The 27,973-nt window shown below is 42.9% G+C and overlaps 1 protein-coding gene across 5 annotated transcripts in view; it reads right to left on the minus strand.

The window, feature by feature from the left end:
- The window catches only part of Ldlrad4 (low density lipoprotein receptor class A domain containing 4), a 435,013-nt gene that overhangs the window by 262,090 nt on the left and 144,950 nt on the right, over positions 1 to 27,973 (minus strand). Inside the window, exon 1 of one of the 5 annotated variants that reach the window (XM_045142978.1) lies at positions 3,237 to 3,361. The exons of the other annotated variants lie outside the window; for them this stretch is intronic. The gene's annotated coding sequence lies outside the window, so the exon portion shown is untranslated. Of the gene's footprint in view, positions 1 to 3,236; positions 3,362 to 27,973 lie in introns of those variants that run through there. 5 annotated transcript variants of the gene reach the window in all.

Consider the following 27,973-nt stretch of genomic DNA (forward strand, 5'->3'; position numbering starts at 1 on the left):
CCCAAACCAAAAACAATACTCAGCACTTAAGGTGCTTGCCTGCAAAACCTAAGGACTCAGGTTCTATTCCCCATAACCCATGTAAGCCAGATACACATGGTAGCACATGCATCTGGAGTTTGTCTGCAAAGCCTAGGGACCCAGGTTCGATTACCTAGCACCCATATAAAGCCAGATGCACAAAGTGGTGCATGCATCTGGAGCTTGTCTGCAGTGGCTAGAGACTCTGGCATCTCTCTATCTTCCCCCTTTTTGCAAATAAATAGATAAAAATATTTTTAAAAAATAGTATCATCTGATGTGATTTACAGATTCAATGCACTTTCCACCAAAATATCCATGACATTATCCTCACAGTGATAGAAAAAAAGTCATACATGCATATGTAACCACAAACAACCCCAAATCCAACTGCAAAGCAACTATGAGCAAAAGAACAAACGTGGGAGCATCACAATACCTGAAGTCAAACAGAGTTCAGAGCTACAGGAAGCAAAGCAGCATGGCGCTACTGTAAGAAGAGACACAACAACCACGGCAACACAACGTGGAGCCCACAACCACGTGCACATATTTACAGCCAACTGATCTTGAGCAAAGGTGCCAAGTACATACACTAAAGCAACACAAATCTCTTTTATAAATGGTAATGGGAAAGAAGGATACCCACATTTAAAAGAATGAGACTAGATCCCTATCTCTCACCATATACAAAAACCAGTTCCAAATGTATCAAAGACAAGACTATGGGACACTTCAATACACACACACATACACACACACACACACACACACACACACACACACACACAAAACACTTCATGACATTGGCCTGGGCAAAAAAAAAAAAAAAAAAAATTTAACAACTTCCATCCCCAAAGAATTGGCAACAAAAGCCAAACCTGACAAATGGCATCGAATTTAAAACCTCCTATATGTTATTGAACTAACCAATGAGATAAAAATGCATATTCATTTGACAAGGATAGACAATATACACAACATATAAGTAAAACACACAAAGAAAATTTCATGGCAAACTAGGTAAGGGCTGGAGGGATGGCTTAGCGGTTAAGGCACTTGTCTGTAAAGCCAAAGGACCCAGGTTCAATTCCCCAGGACCCATGTTAGCCAGATGCACAAAGGGACACACATGTCTGGAGCTCATCTGCAGTGGCTGTAGGCCCTACTGCACTAATTCATTCTGTCTCTCCCCCTCTTTCTCTGTCAAATAAATAAATAAAAATAAAACATTTTTTAAAAAGCTAGGCAACATAGGGCTGGAGAAATGGTTCAGTTGTTAAGGCACTTGCCTGCAAAGCCTAACAACCCTTGTTCAATTCCCCAGGACCCACATAAACCAGATGCACAAGATGGCACATCCATCTGGATTTCATTTGCAGTTGCTAGAGGCCTTGACATGTGTGTGTGTGTTCTCTCTCTCTCTCTCTCTCTTTTTCTGGTTGCAAATCAAATATTTGTAAAAATTTCAAAAAAAAAAACTAGGCTACTTAAAATTAGGCTCATTAAAACCTAGGGCTGGAGGGCTGGAGAAATGGCTTAGCAGTTAAGGTGCTTGCCTGGGAAGCCAGGTGACCCAGGTTCAATTCCCCAGTACCCATATAAGCTAGATATACAAAGTGGCATGTGCATCTGGGGTTTGTTTACAGTGTCTCCAGGCCCTGATGGGCCTATTTCTCCATCCCCCCCTCTCTCTCTGTCTCATAAATAAATGAATGTTTAAAAAAAAAACCTATGGCAGGGGACTGGGAAAATGGCTTCACTGTTACAGCATTGGCCTGCAGAGCCTAACGACCCAGGTTTGATTCCCCAAGACCTACGTAAGCCAGATGTACAAGGGGGCACATGTGTCAGGAGTTTGTATGTAGTGGTTAGAGGCCCTGGCGTACCCATCTACTCTTTCTCCCTGTCTCTTTCTCTCTCATAAATAGATAAATAAATATTTAAAAAAAAAAAACCTACAGCTGAGAAATGCCTCTATGATTAAAAGCACTTGCTAGTTAAGTGTGAGGGTCTCTGGGGCCAAATTTCACTCCCCACAGCCCATGTAAAAAGCTGTATGGCCATGCGCATCTGGAACCCTAGTTTGAATGGAGTGGAGACCAGAGAATCACTGGGGCTCGCTGACAGACATAGGAAAAGACCACTGTCCTAAGGAAATATGCAGGTGAGCAATAAGGGAAGGACACCTGGCATTCTTCTGGCCTCCACGTGCACGTGCATGGGGTGCACATCTGTGCACGTACACACACACATGTGTATACCACACATCAGGTACACCTCACCACACACATACTCTACACACAAACGCATGCATGTGCACCAAAAACATAAGCTAAAGATTTGAGCAGAGAAGTTCTCAAAAGATTTATAAACAGCCAATAAGTAATGAGAAAAATGCTCCAAAGAAAACTAAGAGCCCTGCTACACAGGCCGAAGCGCTTCACAGCTTCCCAGAACTTCCCGCAGCTGCAGCTCTCATTCCCCACAGGTGTCCCGTTCATGTGACACTCATGCCTCTCACTTGACTGTAGGCGCCAAAGACAAGGGCGGCGACTGGTTGATTCTCCTAGGAACTAATGACACCACTTGGTGCCTGATAGGTGCTCAGTAAAAAACCTACTTCATGAATGAATGAATAGAAGAACATAGCTGCGTTGAGCTCCCTTAGTACTGGTCTTACACAAAAGCAGATGAGTACACAAAGAAAAAGGAGCTAGCAAACCCAGCACCATAAACCGACCCCAAGCCTTGAACTGACAAGTGGGATTTTCCAGGCTGAGAAGCTGTTTCTCAGCTTTGCCTGGCCCAGAGCCTCTTGTCTCAGGGGTTCTTCTGCACCCACTCATCAGGACGAGACAGTGCATATGAACAGCATGCAAACTCACAGAATGCCCTCTCCAGAAAAGGAGAAGCCACTGACTTAAATCCCCTCAAACTAGACCTAATCCCACTTATCAGTATTACAGGGGGAGGAAAAAAGCTCTACCCCACAAAGTTTAAATAATAGCCCGGTCAGGTCAGTGGTGTGTAGGAGAACCAAGGCTTATGCCAGGAGGCTTGCCCCCCAATCAGTTCTCCCCAACTTCTGAGTCTCAGATAGTTCCCTAAACCCAAATGCCTTAAGCCTGATAATACTTGGATAAGGAAAATGAGGAGCGGGGAGGAAGAGGAGAAAAGAAGGAGGAGGAGAAAGGGAGGTAGAAATAACTTACCCAGAATGAAAAGTCACAGACTCAGATTGAGCCCCACGTGTAAGAGCCCACCCTCTACGGCGAGCACGGGGCCATCACACACGCGTGCGCATGTGCAGTGTTGCGCAGATGTTCTGTGGGTATCCTGGGAAGATGGGAAGTACTAACCAGGAGATAAATTCATTTAATACTGCAATTGAAAAATGTCATTAAGTCCCTCCCATAACAGAGCAACAGTAACTAAGGAAATAAGAGTCCATCCAATGGAAAAACACCCCCACAGGAAGAGTTATTTTTAAAGACATGAATACTCACAAAACCTAACCAAATAAGTTGTGGAATACGTCTTCCTTACCAGTTGTTCATAAAAACTTATGTGAAATGCAGCCTTCCCAGTAATCGGTCAGAAATGAACACTTTACTCCATTCCCATCACAGCTTTCATAAAAATAAATCCTCAAAGGGGTGTGTAATTGGAGAAGCAGGAGGGTCATACACTGGACCCAGAAACCAAAGTCCCACGGAGAAGTGACATAATTTTTTTTTTTCAAAATCAAGTAACATTCAAAAAATTGTGGTGAACAAAAAAATAATGCTGTGGTTTCATTTTTTATTTCCTCTCACTGTGGACAGACTATTTCTCTGGAGGAGTGTCAGTTGCCTAGGTGATGGCTGGGCCAAGCGGCCGGAAGCTCGAGGCCGTCCAGAGCGAAGCGCCCAGGCTCTGGCCTGTCAGACAAGCTCACTCTCTCTCTACCCACGAGGGAGAGGCCAAGCAGAAAAAGGCACTGAAAAACAAAGTGCTTTTCAGCTTTGGCAAACTGAGGCACTGTTGCAAAACTCAAAGTTTAGTATACTTGAGATTTCTGCCTACCACTTAACAGAACATCGTAACCCACTGGCTGATCCACTTAAATTCAAAGTGGTTAGGGATTTTTAGTGGCACCGACGAAAGAAAAGATACTGGGGGAAACTTGAGGATCTGGCTTGGGCTGTTAAAGAGAGATCGCGTTTAATCCTTTACCCTAAAGGACAGATGGTTTAGATGTTGGCAAAGGCGAGTCTGTCTCAAGATTTTCTAACAGATAGGAAGGAATGAAGAAAGGGAGAGAAGGAAGGAGGTAGGGAGACAAAGAAAAAAAGAAACAACATAAGAAAAGTATGGCCCCAGCCCTAAAAGCAGCTATAGGCAGAGAGCCCTGAGGAAGACACTCCAGCCCTGGTTGATTAAGGCACTCACCTATATAGGCTCTAATTTCCTCATCTGTCTCATCTGTACACTGAAGGGGTGAAATTCAATGTCCTTTCCAATCCAAATATCCCCCTGTGGCTGCATCTCTGGCCAAAGGAGACAGGACAAAAGTACAGGCCATGGAACACAGCAATGGAAAATCTGCACAGGTAGGCAGATCTCCAAACAAATCAAAGAGAGAGGTTGCCTGCCTGTGACAATTAGCCTCTCATTGTTGGGACAACACACCAGACCAGAGAGGTTTTATTCTGGCTCACAGTTTCCAGGGGCAATTCTATCATGGCAGAGAAAGCAAGGCAAGAGAAGGAAGCTGGCATCACATGGCCACACATCAGCAGGGAGGAAAGAGAGAGAGTTTGCTGACACTGACAAAGGGGAATGGATGCTAAAATCCCAAGGCCCGCCCCCAGTGACACCACCTCCAGCAAGGCTCCACCTCCCAAAGGCACCACCAGCTGGGAATCAAGTTATGAGGCATAATCGGCTCATTAGCTATGGGGGTCAATTTATAGTCAAATCACCACATGGCCACTAGAGAAGGCTGATTTAGAGTGTTATAAAAAAAAACTGATAGTACTTTACACTTCTGTGATTTGGGAGAATAAATTGCATGTAGTTTTTGTCTTATGATCTCAAACATAGCCCAGTTTGAGGTCGTTCAATGGGCTCTGACTACTCTTTCAAAATAATGAAGTACTTTACTACAGATGACCAATATAGGAGGCAAGTGCAAAACCCACAGCTTAAGATTCCAATATACAGATAAGCTAAAAACAAGAAAGGTAGTTTGTACAATATTCTTTAAAATATCACTGCCAGACTGGAGAAATTGCTTAGTGGTTAAAGACACTTGCTTCCAAAATCTGGTGGCCTGTGTTTGAGTCCCCAGTACCCACATAAAGCCAGATGCACAAAGTGGTGCATGTATCTGGAGTTCATTTGCAGCAACAGAAAGTCCTAGGGTGCCCATAGTCTCTATCTCTGCTCTCTCTCAAACAACTAACTAAAAATATTTAAAATGAATAAATAAAAATAAAGTATCACTGTGGCAAATACAACGCTCATGTGATCCAGGAGTGGAGGAAGTTGTATGGAGCCATCCACCTGATCCCTTCACTTTATAAAGGAGAGGAATTCAGAGGTTTAGAGGGTAAGAAACATGTTAAAGGTCAGTGTGTTGATGTAGGCACCAGGACCAGAGCCAGAGGTCTGGATCCAGTCCTGAACTCCACCTTGTACTGTTCACGCAAACAGTTGAAAAAAGAAACTGGGAGGTGCCTGTAAGGTTGAAGAAGGGAAGAACACACCTGCACAAGCCTGTTCACTAGGAAATAAGGAAGAATGAAATGATGTCCACTTCCTAATACTAAAACACTCATGCCCACAGCATTCACATGGACAAGAGAAAAAACCTGGCCATGCCACAAAGTGACGTAATCCCAAGTGAAATTGCCTTCAAAGGTTACATGAACTGGTCCCAGCTGAGCATGGCTGTGTGGGAATTCATCACTCCCACCCCACTCACGCATGGTTCAACTTCCACCTCCAGTCTGGGTTTTCAGACATGCCACACTCAGCAATCTCCCCTACCATAATTTGGCTCAAGATAGGCATGACAGGTATACAAATAGCCGGGGGTGGGGGGCAGTAGCCAGGGGGTTAATAATGTATGAGAAGAGAGGGGGGTGAGGACTATCTTATTCTTCATGGAATTAAAAGGCAATATGAGCTTCCGGTCAAGATGGCGACCGCCTAGCTGCACTACAAACAACAAGGGGAAAAAAAGCTGTGCTCTGATCGGGCACCCACCAGTCACGCCTGCCAGCCTGCTGCACTGACGCTGAGACCTCCTACCTCGCCCTTGTTCTCTGATCCTGCGAGTAGACCAGCCACGTGGTGCTCAGTTCGCAGGCCTGTGGGGGCCACCCCTGCCGTGAATAGGTGGCTGCCAGATCCCCTGCTGCTGTGCTCACATCACTTGCCGCCGGTCAGCTTCTGCTGTGTCCTGATTCCGTACCCACATCATCTGCCTCTGCACTACAATTGCACGTGCAGTGGGCCCACCCCACAGCAAGAGCCACATAAGTCCACACTGAGTCACTAGCGCCAGCGCAGCTGCCATCCCCTACCTGTACATCGCCACCCAGCCCCCACTCCCCTGAGGCGGAAGAGCACAGACTGTTTACAGACCCCAGTGTACCCAGCCAGAATCTAGGCACCTTCAGGGCTTGCTACCTCAGTCCCCTTTCAAGCTCAAAGGCAGGCAGCTTAGGTGCCTTACTGGGTGAGAATTCAGGCAACTTTGGTGCCCCTGCCAGGCTATAGGTAGGCGGCTTTAGCAAGACTGAGCAAAAACCCAGGCTGCTTACAACTGCCCCAGGCTGCCTTGGATTCGCATTAAGCTAGATCCCAGGCTGCTCCACCCACCTACCTGCCCATACACTGACATGGGTAGACCACAGCGCAAAAGAAATAACACGAAAAAATAAAATGGAAGAAAATCCAGACAGATCACCCAGTCCAACAAGGATCACAACTAACCAAAACATAGAAGAGTGTTTAGGATCAGAACATCAAGTGGAAGCAATGAACAATGCAACCCTGACCAAACTACTGCTAGAACTGACAGGAAAGCTACAAAGGATAGATAATCGTATGGATGCTACCATCACTAAGCTAGAGCAATATGATAAGACACTGGAAGGAATTCAAAGAGAGCTAAGAGAGTTGAGGGAGAGTGAAAAAAAAGAGGACCTTAAAAATCAGCTGGCCACACTAAATGAAAACATAAAGAAATGCAAGGATGACTTCCAAGAATCAGCAAGAAAATCAGAAAATGAGACAAAAAGGGAGCTGGACAAAGCGATGGAAGTGATACATAGGAAAGTAGTAGAAAATGCAAACTTAATTGAACAAGTCCAAAACTCACTAGAGGCTCTCAAGAATAGAGTCAGCGAAGTGGAAGATAGAAATTCTGATCTGGAAGACAGGATGGAAGAAACAGTTCGAGAATCCAAAAATTTCAGTAACTTCAAAAGTTCCTGTGAACAGAACATGAGAGAATTGTGGGATACACTTAAACGTCCTAATATCAGAATCATTGGAATACCAGAAGGAGAAGAATTTCAGAGCAAAGGCATGGAGAACTTATTTAACACAATAATTGAAGAAAACTTCCCCCGTCTCTTAAAAGAAAGGCCCATCAAGATTCAAGAAGCAAACAGAACTCCTAACTGACTAGACCAAAGGAGAAACTCCCCAAGGCATATTATCATTAAGACTCTAAACATTGACACCAAGGAAAAAATCCTAAAAGCAGCTAGGGAAAAACAGCACACCACTTTCAAAGGAAACCCCATCAGAATTACTTCAGACTTCTCAATGGAAACCCTGAAAGCTAGAGGGGCCTGGAATGAAACTCTCCAAACTCTAAGAAACTATGGCTTTCAACCTAAACTACTCTACCCAGCAAAAGTCTCCCTTATAATAGATGGTGAAAGGAAAACTTTCCATGACAAAACTCAGCTCTACAATTATATGAACACAAAACCAAACCTACAGAAAGTACTCCAGGAAATTCTCCACAGAGAAGAAACAAATAACCAAACACAAATGCCTACAAGAAGAAGATCACAGCAACCAAACCCAGAGTAGATAGAAAAAAAAAAAAAATTAAATTCCATGAAAATGCCAACACACCTCTATCACCACAACATGACAGGGATCAAATCAAATCTCACAGTCATCACCCTAAACATTAATGGCCTTAATTCACCCATCAAGAGACACAGGCTAACAGGGTGGATCAAAAAATTAGACCCCTCAATCTGCTGCCTTCAAGAAACCCACCTTACCACTAAAGACAGAAACCTCCTCAGGGTGAAAGGGTGGAAAACAATATTCCAAGCAAATAGGAATAAGAAACAAGCAGGTGTAGCTATATTAATATCAGATAAAGTTGACTTCAACCAAAAACAATCAAAAAAGACAAAGAAGGCTACTTCCTACATGTAAAGGGAACAATCCATCAAGAGGATATTACAATCATAAATCTGTATGCACCAAACACAGGGGCACTGCAGTTCATAAAACAAAACCTACTTGACAATAAAACAGAAATAACCACCAACACCATCATAGCTGGGGACTTTAACACACCATTATCAGTAATAGACAGATCATCCAAACAGAAGCTCAACAGGGAAGTAAGAGAGCTCAACAAAACCATAGAGCACTTAGACCTAACAGACATCTACAGAACTTTCCATTCCAAATCCACAGACTACACATTCTTCTCAGCAGCCCATGGAACATTCTCTAAAATAGACCATATACTGAGTCACAAAGATAGCCTCCACATATTTAGGAAAATCGACATAATTCCCTGCTTGATATCAGATCATAATGCTATAGTCCTAGAAATCAACAACAAAAAAACCAACAAGAGCCCCAACGGCAACTGGAAACTGAATAGCACACTCTTAAACAATAAATGGATAGTGGATGAAATAAAAAATGAAATTGCAAAATTCCTGGAATTGAATGACAATGAGAACACATCATACCAAAACTTGTGGGACACAATGAAGGCAGTCCTCAGGGGAAAATTCATAGCACTCAATGCCTTCATAAAAAAGACAGAAAGATCCCAAATCAATAGCCTAACCATCCACCTAAAGGCATTGGAAAAACAAGAAAAATCCAACCCAAAGAGCTCCAGAAGGAAAGAAATAATTAAAATCAGAGCAGAAATTAATGAATTGGAAACCAAGGAAACAATTAAGGCAATTGACAAAACAAAGAGCTGGTTCTTTGAAAAAATAAACAAGATCGACAAACCTCTGGCCAATTTGATCAAGCAAAAAAAAGAGAGACTCCAAATTAACAAAATTCAAAATGAAAAAGGAGAGATCACAACAGACATCAGTGAAATCGGCAGAATCATCAGGACTTATTTCAAAAATCTCTACTCCACAAAACTGGAAAATGTGGAGGAGATGGATAAATTCCTGGATGCATATCATCTACCAAAGCTAAACTCAGAGCAGATCAACCACCTCAATGAACCCATCACGCTCAGGGAGATTGAAAAAGTAATAAAAAACCTCCCAAAAAAGAAGAGTCCAGGACCAGATGGATTCCCAGCCGAATTTTAGCAAACCTTCATGGAAGAACTCAAACCAATCTTCCTAAAACTGTGCCACACAATTGAAGAACAGGGAAAACTACACAACTCCTTCTATGAAGCTAGTATCACCCTAATCCCAAAACCAGGCAGAGATGCCACAAGAAAAGAAAACTATCGGCCTATTTCCCTAATGAACATAGACGCAAAGATCCTCAACAAAATTCTCGCAAACCGAATCCAACAACACATCAAAAGCATTATCCACCTTGACCAAGTGGGATTTATCCCAGGAACACAAGGGTGGTTCAACATACGAAAATCTGTCAATGTAATACACCACATAAACAAGCTTAAACATAAAAATCACATGATCATTTCGATAGATGCAGAAAAGGCCTTCGACAAGATACAACATCACTTCATGATCAAAACATTGGAGAGAATCGGCATGGCCGGTTCACATCTTAATATAATAAAGGCAATATACAAAGCTCCAAAGGCCCAAATAATACTTAATGGAGAGAGACTGGAGGAATTCCCATTGAGATCAGGAACAAGACAGGGATGTCTTCTCTCACCTCTGCTTTTCAATATAGTTCTGGAAGTCCTAGCCCAAGCAATAAGGCAGGAGAAGGAAATAAAAGGGATACAATTTGGAAAGGAAGAAGTTAAGTTAGTGCTATTCGCCGATGACATGATTGTATATGTAAGAGACCCGAGAGACTCCATCCCAAAACTCCTGAAGGTGATTAACTCCTATAGCAAAGTAGCAGGATACAAAATCAATGCACAAAAATCGGAAGCATTTCTGTATGCAAGTGACAAAGACACAGAAAAAGAAATAAAGGACATAGTCCCATTTTCTAATTTTTTTTTTTTTAGATTTTTTAAATTTATTTATTTGAGAGCGACAGACACAGAGAGAAAGACAGATAGAGGGAGATAGAGAATGGGCGTGCCAGGGCTTCCAGCCTCTGCAAACGAACTCCAGACGCGTGCGCCCCCTTGTGCATCTGGCTAATGTGGGACCTGGGGAATCAAGCCTCGAACCGGGGTCCTTAGGCTTCACAGGCAAGCGCTTAACCGCTAAGCCATCTCTCCAGCCCTTTTTTTTTTTAATTTTTTTATTTATTTATTTGAGAGCGACAGACACAGAGAGAAAGACAGATAGAGGGAGAGAGAGAGAATGGGCGAGCCAGGGCCTCCAGCCTCTGCAAACGAACTCCAGACGTGTGCGCCCCCTTGTGCATCTGGCTAACGTAGGACCTGGGGAACCGAGCCTCGAACTGGGGTCCTTAGGCTTCACAGGCAAGCACTTAACCGCTAAGCCATCTCTCCAGCCCCCCATTTTCAATAGCAACAACAACAAAAAAAAAAATACCTTGGAATAACGTTAACCAAGGAAGTAAAAGATCTATACAACGAAAATATAAAAACTCTCAAAAATGAAATTGAGGAGGACTTGAAATGATGGAAAGACCTCCCACGCTCCTGGATAGGCAGAATTAACATTGTGAAGATGACAATCCTACCAAAGGCAATATATAGACTTAACGCAATTCCAATTAATATCCCTACAGTGTTCTTCACAGACATAGAAAAAATGATCTCAAATTTCATATGGAAAGGCAGAAGGCCTCGCATATCCAAACATATCCTCAGCAAAAGAAATACCTCTGGTGGCATCACCATACCCGATATAAAGTTATACTACAAAGCCATAGTAATAAAAACAGCATGGCACTGGCATAAAAACAGGAGTATAGACCAATGGAATAGACTTGAGGACCCGGATTTTGGGCCAAGCAACTATAGCTACTTGATATTCAACAAAGGCCCAAACAATATAGACTGGAAAAAAGATAGCATCTTCAACAAATTGTGCTGGACAAACTGGATAACCACATGCAGGAAACTAAAACTTGATCCACACATTTCACCATGCACAACACTCAAATCCAAATGGATCAAAGACCTCAACATAAGACCAGAAACTCGAAAACTACTGGAAGAAAATTCAGGAAGTACTTTCCATGATATAGGAATGGAAAAAGACTTCCTGAATAAAACCCCAGTGGCTCAAGTTCTTAAACAGTCACTCAACCATTGGGATCATATGAAGCTGAAGAGTTTCTTTACAGACAAGCATATAATAAGCAAAGCCAATAGAATACCCACAGAATGGGAGAAAATATTTGCAGGTTATCCAACTGATAGAGGCCTTATCTCTAGAATTTACAAAGAACTCAAAAGTCTAAACAATAAGAAGACAAATACCCCACTCACAAAATGGGGCACAGAGTTAAACAGGCAATTCACAGAGGAAGAGATATAAATGGCAAACACACACCTAAGAAAATGTTCATCATCCCTAATCATCAGAGAAATGCAAATTAAAACAACTATGAGATTCCACCTTACCCCAATAAGGATGGCCAACATCAAAAGGTCAAATGAAAATAAATGTTGGTGAGGATGTGGAGAAGCAGGGACACTCATTCACTGTTGGTGGGAATGCAGGATGGTACAACCACTTTGGAAAGCAATATGGAGACTCCTGAAAAAGCTGACTATAGAAATACCAACAGACCCAGTTATACCATTACTGGGCATGTACCCTAAAACCTTCAAACCAAAAGCCAGAGAGATTTGCTCAACCATGTTTGTAGCAGCTCAATTCGTAATAGCTAAAAGCTGGAATCAACCCAGATGTCCATCATTAGAAGAATGGATAACAAAGATGTGGTATATCTACACAATGGAATTCTATACAGCAGTAAGAAAAAAACAACATAAAGAAATTTGAGGAAAAATGGTTGAACCTGGAACAGATCATTCTCAGCGAACTTACCCAATCACAGAAAAAAAATCGACACATAGTCTCACTCATCTGAAACACCTAAACTGAATCTGCCCAAGATGCCTTACATACCCAGCAAGCACCTCATGGACTAGACAATAAGATGGATGGGAGGGCGGGGAGGGAATCAAAGGGTGGAAAAGAGTAATCCGGACCCAAACGGCAATGGTACCATAAAACTCTACTTCCTAAAAGACAGACCAAATGGCTGAACCTTCACTAGACCCTTACAGGAAACACCTGAACCACAAGACACTGGAGAGGGTAGGATCAAGACTGACCTAAATCTCCTACATCTTCCCTCCCTCCCTCTCCTCCTCTCCCCTCTATCTCTCTCCTCTCTAACTCTTATATATTAGTTATCTTTTTCCTCAATTTCTTAGTGGACACTGACCTGTAACCCCCACTTCCAGCTTGGGCCTACCATCCACAATGAGCTTTTGATCAGAGAAACCTACAAGGTTTCCCAAAACAATGACAGACTTCTGTCAGAGTACTTGATGACCCACCAAAGGCCAGTGATAAGACCCTATTGCTGAAGACTCCATACACAGCTGACACGTAAAATGGAATGACATGGCTGGAAGCCAGGAGAGAGTCAGTCCCCAGACAGTCAGCGTGTCTAGTGCCAGAAGGCGCTACATAGGCGACTGGGGGAAATGACCAAGATCTGTCCAAGCAACACATTGTTTAACCTAATTAGCAACAAATAACCGGATGTGATGCCCACACAAGTGCAATAGTGGTACACAGCCATGGTGAGGAATCAATTGCTCTTGATTTGGCTAACTGATCCACTCAGTGGTACTAGACCCTTAGCTGGAGCTGGGAAACAAGTCAGAACCATACCCAAACACAAACCCACTCTACAATATCAAGCTACCATCAATCACGGGGTATAAGAGGGCCTACACCTATCAAACTGTCTATCAAAAAAGTAAGTGTTATCTCAATTTTCCGGGTGCTAACTTACTCTCCGTTGGAGAATCTGCTTCTCTTTTCCAGATAGATGCAGATCCTAAGAAGAGAGCTGCCCCAACATACCTCAAAAGGGGCCCGACTGAAACTAAGGACAACTGGCGAAATAAGCAAGGGTGCTGTTTTCCTGTGAACCGGATACCAGCACAAAGGGGAAGGAGATCAACGCAGAGAAAAATCAACTCCTACCAAATCAGAGAGCCAAAGCCTCAGAGGCCCCCAACACCTCAGCACTGAAGCAGACCAAAAATGAACCCAACATGGCTCAGGGAAATCTTGCGGAAGAGGGGGCGGAAAGAATGTCAGAGTTACATGTTGGGTCATGATTTGCAGAGACATTTATCATACTAATAACTGGGGGCTAACTCCACAATGCACTACCCATTTTCATTAACAAGGAGGGTCTAATGGGAGGGGGTAGATCACAGATGAGCCTAAATAATGGTACCAAACTGCCTGTATTCACTGAAATGAAAACTAATAAATTAAATTTAAAATAAATAAATAAATAAATAAAAAATAAATAAATAAAAGGCAATATGAGGGCTAAGGAGACGGCTCAGTGGTTAAAGGAACTTTCTTGCAAAGCCCCACTGCCCTGGCTTGATTCCCAAGTGCTCATGTAGGGCCAGATGTACAAAGTGGCGCATGCATCTGAAGTGTGTTTACAGTGCCAAGAGCCCTTGCCCACCCATTCTCACGCCCTCTCTCTCTTGCTCATCTCATTTTCTCTCTCAGTTTATAAATCGTTGCAGTCAGCTTCACATTGCTGGCAGAAAACACCTGACCAACAGCAGCTTGTGGGAGGAAAGGGTTCATTTTTGACTTCCTTTGCATGATGGCAGGGAAAAATGATGGCATAAGCACAGAGTGGACATCACCTCCTGGCCAACATCAGGTGGACAACAGCAGCAGGAGAGTGTGCCAAACACTGGCAAGGAGAAGCTGGCTATAACACCCATAAGCCCATCCCCAACAATACACTATCTCCAGGAGGCTCCAATTCTCAAATTGCCACCAGCTAGGGACCTAGCATTCAGAACACATAAGTTTATGGGGGACACCTGAATCAGGATCTACTTGGAAATAAAATAAATAAAATAAATAAATAAATAAAAATAAATTATTTTTTTAAAAAAAGAGAAAAAATGAACCAACAAGTTCTTTGTACAAAGCAATTTTTGCCATTCTTGTCAATCTATACCTTGCTGCCAGGTTGCATAGGTTCTATGGGGCAGCATGCAAAGTTACATCTTCTCAAGCAGTGTTTCAGCATTCAGACAAGGCATTATTTTAGGATCTAGGAAGACAGAAGTGAGCTAACAAACCATAGCAGTTACCATCTCATTGCAAGGATAACAAAACACAGAAGCAGCTTATAGGAGGAGAGCATTTATTTCATCTTACAGTCTCAAGGGGAAGTCTCATCGTGGCATGGCAGAGCACAGGTTGGGCATCACACCTTGCCACAGCAGCTGGGAGATAGCAATAAACATGAGCGAACTCTGGCAAGGGGGAGCTGAGCGAAAACAACCTGAAGCCTGCCCCCAGCAACACTCCTCCTCCACGGGGCTCCACCTCCCAAGTTGCCACCAGCTGGCAACCAAATATTCAATATACATGGGGCGCAATGGAGAGATGGCTCAGCAGTTAAGGTACTTGCTTAGGAAGCTAAAGGACCCAGGCTCGATTCCCCAAGACCCACGTAAGCCAGAGGCACAAGGTGGCACATGTATCTGGAGTTTGTTTGCAGTGGCTAGAGGCCCTGATGTGCCATCTATCTGCCTGCCTGCCTCCTGCCTATCTATCTATCTATCTATCTATCTATCTATCTATCTATCTATCTATCATCTATCTCTATCTGCCTCTTTCTCACTCTAAAATAAATAAATTAAGTTAAATATTTTTTAAAACACATGAGACTGTGGGGGGTGGCATTTCACATTCAAGCTTAGCACGCAAACCAAGCTACAGAGTCCAACATAATGACATCCCTGTCCTTTGTCTACGGAGGTACTTCTGAACCTTTGCTGACTGTCCCTGACACTGACCACAGAAGCTGGAATTCTGCAGAGGCCCAGCCAGTGTTAGCTTGTACTGACCATAGCTGCCACTAAGGTGGGTCACCTCCCTTTTAATCTATAGCCTCTGCTCTGCATCCTGATTGCAGGATGCAAGGGCACAATACATAGAGCCACCCTATCATACCTCAAAAGGGCCCCGGCTGAAACTAAGAACAACTGGCGAAACAAGCAAGGGTGCTGTTTCCTTGGTGAACCGGGTACCAGCACAAGGGTGAAGGAGATAGATACAGAAAACAATCAACTCCTACCAAATCAGATATCCAGAGACCCAGAGGCCCCCAATACCTCATCACTGAGGCAGACCAAAAATGAACCCAACATGGCTCAGGGAAATTTTGCGGAAGAGGGGGCGGAAAGAATGTCTAACCACATGTTGGGTCATTATATGCAGAGACATTTCTCCTACCCATAACGTGGGCTAACTCCACAATGCATGACCCATATGCCACAACAAGGAGGGGCCTGGGGGAGGGGGTAGGACATGGATGAGCCTAACAATGGTGCCAACTTGACTGTATTCACTGAGTACAAAACTAATTAGTAAAAAGTGAATTTAAAAAAAAGAAGGTGGTGACTGTGGGGCATTCAAAACCAGGAGGATATGCAAACCTAAGCAATCTTGGACAGCCTGTGGGGAGACAACAGTGTCAAGCCCTACGCCCTTTAAGATGTTCCCAGATGGGAACGTCACACACAAGTGGACCAGAGAGAGTTCAGACTCTAAAAAGTGTTTTGTTTTGTTTAATGTTTGTTTGTTTGTTTGTTTGTTTGTAAGCAGAGAAGGAAAGAGAGAATGAATGGGCACAGCAGGGCCTCTAGCCACTGCAAACAAACTCCAGATGCCAGCACCACTTTGTGCATTTGGCTTGATGTGGGTACTAGAAAACTGAACCTGGATCCTTATCCTTAATCACTGAGTCATCGCTCCAGCCCGAAGTTCAGACTCAATTAGACCACAGTCAGTGTGTCTCATTCAAAGTGTGTGTGACTTTGGTAATTACTTAATGCTACCCTCAGCCTCAGCTTCCTCGGGTATAAAATGGAAGCAGTGATGATGCCTGCCTCACACAGCACAGTGTGTTTCAAGAGAAAACATATACAAAAATCTAACAACTTATGATTAGGAAGGTCATAGACCCTAGTAGGGCAGCCACTGCTGTTTAACTAAATAGATAGGCTGTGTCCATCAAATTGCCCTCTAAATGTTTTTATATTATGTTTATTACCTGTAGATTAGCGCTGACCACATGTTTGGTCAGAGAAACTTCTTTTTACAGATGGTGCCGACTGCCAGGGAGACCCACACTTGTCAAAGTGCTGAGAGTAAGTGAATGTTGAGTGCTCAGTGCTAAATTAGACAACTCTATCTCATCACCCTCTTCAAGGCTCAGGTTTGGTGGTTTGAATCAGAGGTCCTCCATAAACCCATGTGTTTTGAATGCCTGGTCCAGCTGATGGCAGCTTGGTAGGTAGAGCCTTGCTGGAGGACATGGGTTGCTGGGGGGTGGACCTTGAGCTTTATTAGCCCTTAGCTTGCCAGTGTTAGTTCATCTCACTCTCCTGCTGCTGTTACAACGGGATGTGGCAGAGGGGATGTCCAGCCTCTGCTCACGCCATGCTTTCCCCTGCCATCATGAAGCTTCCTTACAAAACTATAAGCAAAAATAAAAGCTTTCCTCCTGCTAGCTGCTTTGGGTAGTGTTCTTTGTGCCAGCAATGAGAAGGCAACTGAAACACTGGCAAACACTGAAGGAGATGGGGGCAGAGAGGATGTGAGAGCCAGAGAAGTGCTTTGGAGTACTTTATTCTGGGCACAAATTCACCATTACTTCATGATCCCACTGTGGCTGTCATTACCACCCCAAGACCTCTCCAATATTGAGCTCATCAACAGTTCAGCATGGATTACGGAAGGAGAGAGGGAAGGAGAGAGGGAGGGAGGAATGTAGGATAGAGTGAAGGGTGGGAGAGAGGGAAGAAGGGAGGAAAGAGAAAGGGAGAAAAGGAAAAGGAAGAGGGAAGGAAGGAAGGAGGAAGGAAGGAAGGAAGGAAGGAAAGGAGAGAGGGAGGGAATTAGGAAGAGAGAGAGGAAAGGTCATCAGGATCTACTTGGAAAGAAAAGTTCAGTGGGAAGGAGTTGTCAAGGATGGATGAAAAAAAAGTATTGGGAAAGAAGTATGATCAAACTACATTATGTTCATGTACAAAAATTGTCAATTAAAATGTCCTTTTAAAGTGACAAGTATCAAGTGTTAAGAAAATTATGATCCCCAAATATTTAGTAGCAGAGGCCAGTAAGTTAAAAAGGAGACATAAAGGGAAGATAAAGGAAGGGAGGAGGGTACTTAATAGGTTGATATTGTATATATGTAAGTACAATGATTGAGATGGGGAGGTAATATGATGGAGAATGGAATTTCAAAGGGGAAAGTGTGGGGGGTGGGGAGGGAGGGAATTACCATGGGATTTTTTTTTATAATCATGGAAAATGCAAATAAAAATTTTAAAAAATTTTTAAAAAAAGAAAAGAAAATTATGATCCTAGAATGATTACAATTCATCTCGGCAAATGATTTAAAGTTATGTGGGTTTTTGTTGGTGTTGTCTCTGTTGTTGTTGTTTGGGTTTTTGAGGTAGGGTTTTGCTGTAGCCCAGCCTGACCTGCAATTCACTATGGAGTCCCAGGCTGGCCTCAAACTACTGGTGATCCTCTTACCTCTGCCTCCTGAGTGCTGCGATTACATGTGTGCGCCACCATGCTCAGCTTAAAGTTACATTTTTGAGAATGTGCCCATGCCCATTCACCTCCAGCCTTTATCTGACCTTACTGAATACACTATGATATTCACTTCATGGTTCCTTAGTTGATATATCTTGATTTTTTTTTTTCAGTCCTCAATAGACAAAAATCAAAGCTCAAAATCATTCCATGTCAGCTAAAATTAACAACAGAGAGAAACAGAGGAAAGGATACAAAATTAGAGAAAATGTGTGGGTGAAGTATTTGGAACTAAGTGTGGTAGAAGAGTAGAAAGAAGCTTGCCTTTAAAGGGAAAAAAAGTTTCTTGATATCCAGTTTTTTCATGTTGTCATACTGAAACATTACATTTTAACAGCAGCAACAGAAAGCAAAAATACAATTAACAAAGGTTTGATGTCTCCTCGTCAGAAAATACTCATGCAGGACCAGTCTGCATTTCTTCCACCCTCTTCTCTATTCACTTCTCGCCTTTGTAAAGTGTGGGCTTTTGAAGTCCCTCATGCACAGTACATCTCTCAAGCTTTCCTAAGCCTCAGCTACATTGAAAAGACATCCTACCAACGTCTCCTGAGCTGGGGAGAAGTATCACAGAGCCCAAGCCCCCAGCTGACCGCACATCGTCTCCATGCCCTCACACAGTTGGTGGTGAATGGACACCAGCATCTAACCAGACGTCTGTGATATGCTCAGTCCAGGACAGAGACGTCTAACCACACTTTCTACTAGGAACAGGTCTGGGCCAAGCCCTGGCTCCTTAGTAAATTCAGTGCCCAAGCGGTGCGGCTGCAGAACAACCTTCCATGAAAAGGTAATAAAAACTGATCCCCACAAGACAGCCAAGGCTCCCTAAAGATATGAACACTCTGCATCACTTCAGTTGCAGACATTAATAAAGGGTCCCTAGATGTTCCTTATTTAGTAAACTCAAAACAAGCTCTATACCTGCCCCTTCAATCAAAATCTATGGTGAATGCTGACACTCCCACTTGTAGATCTGCCTTATTTGCTCACAGGCATGTTCTGAGAAATACAGACCTTCAGGGAAAACTTCCCACTTTATAATTTTTCACAACTCAATATCTGGCTTGAGATGGGTGGTGATGGATAAAAATACTCCAGTAGTATTTTTCTTAGTGTTTGCAAAGAAAAGTCTGGGATGGATGTGGGAAGAGATGGGCAGACACCACCTGAGTCCTACAGGGGTCCGACCAGTGGCCAGGGGAGGTCGCTACTCAACTTGAATGTCACACTTACTCCTAACTTGGGGTTATTTAGTCTGTCGTATTCTGGCAAAAAAAAAAAAAAAAAAAAAAAAATTAATATAACCCAAATACCCATTAAGACAAAATTAATTTCTGTTAATCTCCAGAGAAAAGAGGAGGTTCCTACTGCCTTCAGAGTGGACACAGATACAAACTCAGCCCCTCTCCTTTCAGAACTTAGCCTTCACTTCAATCAATCTGGTTTGTTTTATCTTATTTTTAGGAAACAGAAGAAATAACATGCAATTAGTAAAACATCATCCACTGAAGATCATAATTCTGAAACCACCTGGGAGAAGTGACATGTTTGGTAAAAGATAAGCTCTAGACCAGCCTTTCAGGAATGTCTTTGGAATTCAATGGGTGAAAAACACCATTTTAGGTAGACCAAGTTATTGAGGAAAAAAAAAAAAAGTCATTTGTCTAGTCAGCTACTTTTGGTGGGACTTAAGCAGATGACAGAAATCCAGAGAGGTGAATGTTTCAGCAGATGTCTAAAGGACACAACACAAAATGGTACTGTCTGAGGTTGGCCCCAGAGCCAAACTGAGTTCAACACATAGGAAGTGACTCAGTAGAGACCCCAGCAAACTTTTTCAGACAGAAGCTAGGGCTTCCAGTGTCCTGGCTGCTAGAATAGAGGGCCAGGTGGAAGGGAGACCAGGAGGAACTTAGAGGGAGACTTTACTACATGAACAACCACTCTTCCCATTCCCCTTCCTGCCACAGTCTGGCAAAGTAAACGTAGCCTCCCGAACCACATCAGTTCACTTGTTTTCAGTCCTCACAGGTAACAAGCTGCAGCTGCTTTTTCTCTGCAAGAGTCTTCCTACACACAGGGTCCCCCAAATACATGATCACCAAAACTATGTTTCATTCATGTTGATTCAAAAACAAAATGCGCCAGGAATAGTGGTGCACACCTTTAATCCCAGCACTCGGGAGGCAGAGGTAGGAGTATAGTCATGAGTTTAAGGCCACCCTGAGATTGAATTCCAGGTCAGTCTGGGCTAGAGTGAGACCCTACCTTGAAAAAAAAAAGTGTATTGATAAATGCCATGGGAATAAGAAAGTACACATGTGCAAATCTACTATTGCAGTCAGCTTCAAACATCCAGCCAGACACAGTTTACGGGAAGTAGGGGTCTACTTCAGGCTTTCAGAGCAATCCAGAGCAACTCCATCAATGGCAGAAAACACTGCTTACTTCCATAGATCCAAACAGCAAGAAATGACTGCAGCCAGGAAACACCAACACCTGCAAGCACAAACCACCAGAGCTCCAACTGCCCTCCACACACCTAAGGAGGGGCTCAAGATTCACCCCCAGTGACACACCCCCTGTAGCAGGGACGTGCCTGCCAGGAGCTCATGTTGTAAGCTCAATTTTAATAGAACACCAGTGTCTATGGGCCACACATTCAAACTACCACACAGATGGTTTACAACTAACGTCAAAGAACAAGAGTGCTGACCTGTTGGAGAAAATGACAAGGAGAGAATACAAGAGTGGTACTGATGGAGGCTTCCACTGGGTGACAGGAACTCGCCAAATCCATTAGCAGCTAGTACAATTGCTCCCTCAGTGGAGGCATTGTGAGCATGTGGACAAGCACAGCTATGGAGTCACACAGTAAGGTTAGACGCCTAACTCTGTTCAGCAGCTCATCATAGCCTCTCAGGAACATTACAGGATCTATTAGGGTTTTAGTCTTTTCCTCCCTAAAATGAGTCATTAACATAACTATAGGGCAGAAGCACTGATTAAATGAAAGGTGTGTGTGTAAGGCATGTGCATCATACAAGGGTACCTAATGGGTCCTGCCTAGATGGTTAAGGCAGTCTTGGTGGTAGGGGGTGGTAATGATACAGGAACGTTGGGTTCCTTGTATGATAATGTACCAATAATCTGGGGTATTCCCAGATCCTTCTCCCTATGAATTCAAAGAGAAAAAATCCAAAGACCAAAGGATAAGGTTCAGAAAGATTTTATTATGGCTTAAAGCTTTAGGAGAACAAAGAGAAGGGGCTTAACCCTAAACACAAGAGAAGGAAGCAAAGTGGAGCTTTTGCCCAGAGAGGCAAGGGGGTGGGGGGGTGGTGTCTGAGAATTCCCATGAGAGAAGAGGGCAGAACATTTTCCCAGAAAGGCAAGAGGGGTGTGGTGGCTTGATTCAGGTATCCCCCATTAACTTAGGTCTTCTGAATGCTAGGTTCCCAGCTGAAGGAGATTTGGAAATTGATGACTCCTAGAGGTAGAGTATTGTTGGGGGCAGGTTTATGGGTATTATAGCCAGTTTCCCCTTGCCAGTGATAGGCATACTCTCCTGTTGTGATTGTCTACCTGACGTTGAACAGAAAGTGATGTCCACCTTCTGCTTATGCCATAGTTTTCCCTGCCATCGTGGAGCATCCCCTCAAGTTTATAAGCCAAAATAAACCCTTTTCCCCAAAAGCTGCTCTTGCTTGGGTTATTTCTACCAGCAATGTGAACTGGACTGCAACAGGGGATTTGAGAAGCCCATCCTGAGACTCAGATCTGGATCTTTTTGTGAGGCGTGGCTACGTGAGGAAGACCAGGTTGCCAGGTTACTGTGGACAAAGACCAGATTTTACAATTTTTCCAGTGATCTTAGGTAATGGTCAGAGTTTCTGTCCTCTAGGAAGGGTGCAAGCTTAATCTATAGATCTTTCCTGGAGGGTGCAACATCCAGGTTTTTGCAAGCTTAGTGACATTTCCTGCTTTCAGTCAAGGAATAAAAATCCATTCACTTTTGGGGTTCTGTTACCCTGACTGCCTAATCAATTTCTGTCTCCTATCTGTAGGGAGTTAGCAGAACCTCAGGGAAACATGCAGTTGGTCATTCAGGCTTGTGAGGGGGCGGAGCAAACAACTTCTTTGTGTAAGCACAGGAAAAATGAAACATCATAGCAGGTCTTAATGGACTTCAGTACAAGATTAAACAGTAAATGAATTAAATCTGGGGTCTGTTTATATTAGAGTATAATAATATTTCCCTAAAATAATTATTTACATGTCAGTAGTGGGTAAGTTTTACTTTTGTCTTACTGTTGACCAAAACCTCTCCTAGTCAGGACTCTATTCCACTCCTAGCAACCTGGACCCTCATGTCTCCCAGGAAGCCCTAGCCCCTCTTTTTACCCAAACAAATAGCCAGTCACTATTTAATGGACACTGGATAATCAAAAATGATTCCCCACATTAGAGAAATCACTCATTTAAAATTACTCATCCGGGCTGGAGAGATGGCTTAGTGGTTAAGCGCTTGCCTGTGAAGCCTAAGGACCCCAGTTCGAGGCTCGGTTCCCCAGGTCCCACGTTAGCCAGATGCACAAGGGGGCGCACGCGTCTGGAGTTCGTTTGCAGAGGCTGGAAGCCCTGGCGCGCCCATTCTCTCTCTCTCCCTCTATCTGTCTTTCTCTCTGTGTCTGTCGCTCTCAAATAAATAAATAAATAAATAATTTAAAAAAATAAATAAATAAAATTACTCATCCCCACGCTTCTTTTGAATAAAAACATATTATCATGTTCAATATAAGCACACAAGAAATAATATAGTGTTTAACTAATACCGATACCTTAAAAATGTTTTCATAGGCTGGAAAGGCTCAGCGGTTAAGGTGCATACCTGCAAACCCTAACATCCGGAGTTTAATTCCCCAGTTCCCATGTAAAGCTAGTTGTACTAAGTGGCACATGCATCTGGAGTTTATTTACAGTGGCTGGAGGCCTTGACATACCTGTTATCTCTGTCTCTCTTCTATCTCTCTTAGTTTGCAAATAAATAAATAAAAATGTTTTCTAAAATAATTTTTTTTTTCCTGGAGGAAAGGGGAAATATTGGCTTTTTCCAGAATACTGAAGAGCTCTTCTTCTGCTTCTCCTTGTCCACTCACCTCCCCTATGTATGGCTCGTGGCCACAGTCAGAGATTCAAGGACTCTCCAGGTCTAATGGTAAACTTGAGTACAGTGGGTTTTACAGTGAGGATGGAGGCTGCCATTGAAATTTAAAAGCAGTCTAGCGACACCACTACCATTCCTTTCCCTTGTAGTTCCCATGGAAACAGACCTCTCCGATCACCAAAAGCAGGGTAAAGATAGCACCATGCCCAATCTCCCCCCTATCTGTTTCCATGGGAACTAGAAGAGAAAGGAATGGAGGCTGGGTAGGTAGTCTGCCTGAAAAATCTCCAATCCTGCCAGAAGCTATACCTGCATGTTTTCATGGACTCTTCAGGAATAAAATATCCAATCAGAGACGGAGTCTCAGAGGAAGGTGGGCTGTCCCAGCAGGCTGGACTATATGGTCAAGGCGAGCTGCAGACCACCTGACACATACCCAGCAGGTGATTCGCCTTTTCAGAACATCCCTTCATCCAACCAGAGAAAATTCACTTCATACAATCTACCTATCTAGGTAAAAGAATTGCCTGGGACCTCATGAATTGATACCTCTAGAAGCTGGGACCATGACTACATAGTGTTTTCTAAACTCCAAAAGTGATATTCCCTCTCTCTCTCTCTCTCTCTCTCTCTCTCTCTCTCTCTCTCTCTCTCTCTCTTTCACACACACACACACACACACACACACACACACACACACACACAAACACAGCCACCACTCCGGGAAACTTCCCAAATTTTTACATGCTTATGCATTCTGTAAAGTGTCTTGATGAACAGCAGATCTGAAGCCGGGCCTAGGAATCTACATTTCTAAACAACTCCTGGGGATCCTGTTGCTATCTGTCCTTGGACCATATCTGAGTAGTAAGATTCTAGAGTCCAATGAATTTGGCTTTGGAAAAGTCTCCACAGACAAAAGATGAAGACTGCATTCATTTCTACTATAGCACCGTAGTCGCCCCCTCAGCCATCAGGTTACTACCCCTGTCAGGCCTCTGAAGGAGACACTTTGGTGTTGGCATCTGGTGAAGAATTCAAGTCCTTCTTCCCATTGCCCTGTCTTTACCTGTTTCTCTGCCCTCAGAGATAACCACCTGGACCAGAAGGCTATACAACATTCACAAATCAGGAGTAACTATTGGTAAGAATGTTTTTTTTTTTTTTAAATTTTTATTTATTTATTTGAGAGCGACAGACACAGGGAGAAAGACAGATAGAGGGAGAGAGAGAGAATGGGCGCGCCAGGGCTTCCAGCCTCTGCAAACGAACTCCAGACGCGTGTGCCCCCTTGTGCATCTGGCTAACGTGGGACCTGGGGAACCGAGCCTCGAACCAGGGTCCTTAGGCTTCACAGGCAAGCGCTTAACCACTAAGCCATCTCTCCAGCCCAGTAAGAATGTTAATTAGTGCAGCCACTATGGAAATCAGCACAGAAGTTCCTCAAAAAGCTAAAAATATAACTATTTCATTATCCATTCCTCAGAATTTACTCACGCTACGTACCTGTGTACTTATTAACTATGCCACTATTCACAATAGCTAAGGTGAGGAATTAACCTAACCACCTACCAATAAACGAAAGGAAAAACGGTGAAAAAAAAAACACAACAACATAGTATTATTCATCCACAAAGAAAGAAATTATGTCATTTGCAGGAAAATAGATGAAAGTGAAGTTCATTATTTGAAGTAAAATATGTCAGATTTGCAAAGAAATATCACCTTTTCCCCCATACAGGGATTTTATATTGTACATCATTCATACATACATACATACATACATACATACATACATAGATTTCACATGAATGTAGAATAGGAAAGGGAACAACTGGAGAAGTGAGGAAAAATAAGAGAAAGTACCAGGGAATGAATATAAGCAAACTATATTATATACATGTAATGTATAAAAAGTCATAATGAAACCCCATTATAAATATATGTTAATAAAAATGAAATACTTTTTTAAAAATACACTTTTACTTATTTGCAAGCAGAAAAAGGGAAAGAGAATGGCTGTACTGGAGCCTGCTGTCACTGCAAGTGAACTCCAGATGCAGGTGCCCTTTTGTGCATTTGACTTTACATGGGTACTAGGGAATAGAACCCAGGTGGCAAGCTTTGCAAGCTAGTGCCTTTAACTGCTGAGCCATCTCCCCAGTTCAAAAATAAAATATTTTTTTTAACTCAGGTATAGTCATCAGGTAAACATAATCACCTCCTCCAAATCTGATTTCTCTAAGAAATGTAAAAGCAAACTTCATGTTTGAGGATCAAACTAGTGGTGGAAAAATGTGTGAAATATTTATAAATATGGACATTGTGAAAAAGAATGCAATTTGCCATATATCATTGTTAAAGAAATGGGAGAATGTTGATAAATTCTGTGATTTATTTTTAAAAGTAATCCCAAGGATAGGCTGATGGCTTAGTCAATAAAGCACTTGGCACACATGTGTGAGCTGAGTTCAGACTCCCAGCACCCACATAACATGCCAGACACGACAGCAGCTCCCACACATGCACACGAAGACAGGTATCTCCAAGGCAAATTGACCAACTAGACTAGTCAAATGGGTGAGCCACGTGAGAGATACTGCTTCAGTAAATAAGGTGGAGAGCCTCTGAGAAAGGTGCCAGAAACTAAGAAACACATCACATGTGACACACACATGCAAACACACATATGCACACGCCACACACACATGCAAAATAATAATCTCAATAACTCAAGTAGCCCTAAAAATCCCTAATCAATAAGAAAATTCATGACACAAATGCAGTCCCCACATTTCAGTTAAAACAATGAGAACAATAAAAAAGCAATGGTTATTTCCATACTGAGCCATGAAATAGTTCCAAACCATATAAAATGCCAGTGTGTTATTCAAAAGCAAGTTACTGATTCTCTATTTTAAGAAATCTCCATTGTGCTTACATGTCAGAGAATCAGCAATTCAGTCTGTTTCATTAAATATACTTTCTACCTTGTTCAAAAAGCATAGCTTATTAATCTTTGAAATGAAAATATGAGTACAGATTTAAACCAAAAATCATTGACTTATATTACAAGCTTACTAGAAAACATAATCTGATTCTCAATGTGTAAATGGAAAATCAATTATTTTATTAGCCAGCACACAAGCAACAAAGATAGCTAAGCATTCTGCACAGCCCTAGAACACACACATACATTGAACATGGAGTGTGTGATGGGCATTTTCATGCCACTGATGTAAAAATATGCTTATCACTATTTATACATGTGTGCATCATGTTGTATACAAACTTTAAAAAAGCATGGAGTGGGGCTGGAGAGATGGCTTAGCGGTTAAGCGCTTGCCTGTGAAGCCTAAGGACCCCGGTTCGAGGCTCGGTTCCCCAGGTCCCACGTTAGCCAGATGCACGAGGGGGGCACGCGTCTGGAGTTCGTTTGCAGAGGCTGGAAGCCCTGGCGCGCCCATTCTCTCTCTCTCTCCCTCTATCTGTCTTTCTCTCTGTGTCTGTCGCTCTCAAATAAATAAATTAAAAAAAAAAAAGAAAATAAAAAAATAAAGCATGGAGTGAACACTGAGATCCAGTGCATTTTTAGGTTGTCAGAAGCCAGAGTACTGCAACTGCTATGATAAGAAATGGAATCAAAACTATGTTTGCTTAAAAGACACACACGCAGAAACACACACACAATAAACATTTGTGACAGACTATGCCAAAGAAGTATAAACTAGCTGCACCATTAAAAATAATAAAAATGACTAGGAATAAGTGCACAGACGCGCTCACACGCAGCACCACTAAAATCTGTTAGTCTGTAAGACCCCAGCCAGAAAATCAGTTGTCACTATTTACTGCCTACATGTGTTTACTGTGCATTTACATCAAAACCCAAGTGGAGAACAGTCAGCAATCTTCCTCCACAGTGGCTTTGTGCATGGCTGTGCGGTCTCGGTCCTTGTCCCACGGCTCTGTCCTGACAGTAGGAAAGCAGCCAAGACAAACAACACAGGAACCCGTGTCGCCGCGCAGCAATGAAACTTTACTGAGTCTAGTGGGAGGATTTTTGGTCACTGGAGCCATGTACTCGAAGGAGATTGTGAGAAGTCCATCTTTTCTGTTTCCTGACCGCTCTGAGGTGGGAAGCATGCTCCTTTATGTCCCCCATCCATGCTCTCTCATCCCAGACCCAGCTATGGACCAGTGGAGCTCAGCTGGTGGGTTGCTTTCTTCCTTTCTTTCAGGATGACTGTGGAAGGACTCCTACATGTGTGATACTATGCAAAGCACCACTATCTTTACTTATGCAAGACACAGGAAACACAGAACCTCCACTTTAAAATTTTCTTAAATTTGCTTGCTACTTTTATGACATGGGCCCCCATACACACATATAAAAGGAAGCAATGTCTGTCTTTTACAACTATTTTTCTAGAAGGCAGTAATGTTCACTGTGGAAAAGAATGCAAAATATAGGCTGGTGTGGAAATTAAGATGTTTTCCTGTAAAG

Source organism: Jaculus jaculus, chromosome 2 (genome assembly GCF_020740685.1).
Source record: "Jaculus jaculus isolate mJacJac1 chromosome 2, mJacJac1.mat.Y.cur, whole genome shotgun sequence".
NCBI lineage: Eukaryota > Metazoa > Chordata > Mammalia > Rodentia > Dipodidae > Jaculus > Jaculus jaculus.